Genomic DNA, 2,500 nt, shown 5'->3' on the forward strand with positions numbered 1-2,500 from the left:
CCGCTGTTCGGGAAAGGAGCCCGCGCTCGGCCCATCGAACAGATTTGCCGCGGCCGATCTGATCGGCCTCTTGTTCTAAACGCAGCTGTGATTAGTCAACTCTTAAGTATTAGAAAACAGTCCAAAGAAAGCACGCGCGCTGATTGGTTAAAAATCGTGTTTGTATAACTCGATGGAGACACAGAACTAGCGCGTGCTGTTGACGTAGTGATGACGTAAGCAAAGAGAATTTACATTTTGATAATTAAGAAATAGAAAACATGTACCGTGTTTCTATCGAGTTATACAAACACGAGTGGAAGTTTGGGGGAGGTTGAAATTTAAAGAAGCCTAAAGAGCTTTGACCGCCGAAAAAAGAGAACACAGAATCACAAAATCGATGAACTGCACAAATTCTTAAGCGATGCGGACTTCACATTGAATTCCACCAGTTCTCCTCGCCGTACCGGGAGGCGAGGTCGGTAGCAGAAAGCAGCGAAGGGCCAACTGCGTCCAAAAGCGAGCGCACGGGCCGAAATCCCGGGATGACTCGCTTGGTACGACGCTCCAGTAGCGCCATGTCTGGAGGTACTTCGATTTTCTCTCTTTTCAAACATTCCGTCCGTGCTTGCGTAAAGGTTCTGGCTCTCCGATACCTAGCCTAGAAAAAGAATTAAGTTGCTGGTTTTCACAAGGAATTGACATTTCAGTTGAACAGATTCTACCGGCATAAACCTACGGTAAGAACCGCGCGTGACTGGTCTTCTCGAGACAAAGGTGAAAAGATGGTTTCATGCAGACTGGGACGCCTAAAATGCGCCTAATTTCTTTACAACGGAACGGTATAATGTAAATAAGAGAATACTGAGATTTATATTTGAAAATTACCTGTCCTCTTACCACTTAAGTCAAACTCTACATCTCTGTGCAATAAGCGCATTCAAAATTTCGTCATATTACTGTATAAAAGTATGTTGTTGTCGTTTTTTTTAAGGGTTTTCCTGCTTATATGAAAGATACGTTTTCTCTGCCGTCCTCTTCTTATGCATGATTTTCGTGGAAATTACATTCTGTCCCTCAATAAACCTGGAAAACCCAGTCATGGTCTTAGTTCTTTTTCTTACGAATCAGCTAAGTTGCGGAATGCGCTATCTGATTTTATCCGTACCACTGAGTTTACTGCTTTTAGAAGAGAATCGACGGCCGCAGTTTGTACAGCGGCTTTTCTTGTTAATTAATATATCTTTAAATATTGTCTATTTAGTTATGTACCTGTACATGCTATGTATTTTAGCTGTGAATTTAATGTCTCCAATATATTAGCTCTTGTAGTCAAGGGTTGGTCTGTTCGTTCATTAAAGCCGTACATGATTTGAATTAAAAGCGTCGCAAGACAGCTTGGTTTCTATCTACAATTTGAAAAAACATTAATATAACTCTTTTCTAGTACGAAAGGATCGAAATATGAGTGGTTCTCTTATTTTTATAAGTTACAATCAACGGATTGACTCGGATACTTTTTAAAGGGGGTTTTGGTTAATTACTGATTGCTTTTAAAGTATGAAAATTATATTAAGTTGTTTGAAGTCCGGAAGAAGAATTGTTAAGGGTTGGCTTGCTCGGGATGGCTGTTTGTGTTTTAAAAGTGAAATTCTCATTAATATTTCACACGCATAAACTCATAAAGTGTGTACAAGTCTTGTGGACCTATAACATCTTCGGATTCCAAGTACCACGGCTCACCTAATTTAGTGTCCGGGGGGAGTGGTTAGGCTTCCAGTGAAAGCCTAACCACCCACCCCCCCCCCCCCCCGGGACCCTAAAAGAAAGTGACCTAGAAGAAATTTATCAGAGTACAAAATGAAATTCAGTGACTTTTAATTTGTGTTGCAACTGTTCGGAGTCAAATAGTGTTACAATTTCTGGAGCCTATCTCATCGGTATTTATCTCATCGGTATTCTGTTCACAACTGAATGAGGTACCAAGCACGGGCATAAATATTCAGTTCCTTGGTAGACTACACACAGGAGCCCATCCTGGAGCGTGCAACTTCCATACAGCGTCTGTGAAACGGCGTTTTCACAAGTAGGTTTATTTTTAGACTAGCCCTTCCCGCGAATTAGGTCAAAAAACAAAGTCAGTTACGGTTCGGTGACCCTATGATGTCAGCTTAATTTCTTGTAATTGGTCATCGGGCTCCTGTTGGAGTCTCATTAGCGGGAAATTCAATCTAAAAATAACCTTACTTGTGAAAACGCCGTTACACAAGTATAGTTAAGTTGCACGCTCCGGGTGATGGGCTCCTGCTACACAACATTAATTTAACTTATTCAGTAGAAAACAAAAAAATTGTTGTGTTCACAGTTGCTTGTTTCACATGCAGTTTATCGGACACTTGACATTTACCGAACATGCCCAGGCACAGTGTTCACCAATGTTAAGGCACTGCAGGTATGTAAACGAGCAATGTTTGAGTTTTCTATGTCCAAGTATTGTTCAATATACTATTATTGTATATTT

The sequence above is a fragment of the Montipora foliosa genome, chromosome 13 (genome assembly GCF_036669935.1).
Source record: "Montipora foliosa isolate CH-2021 chromosome 13, ASM3666993v2, whole genome shotgun sequence".
NCBI lineage: Eukaryota > Metazoa > Cnidaria > Anthozoa > Scleractinia > Acroporidae > Montipora > Montipora foliosa.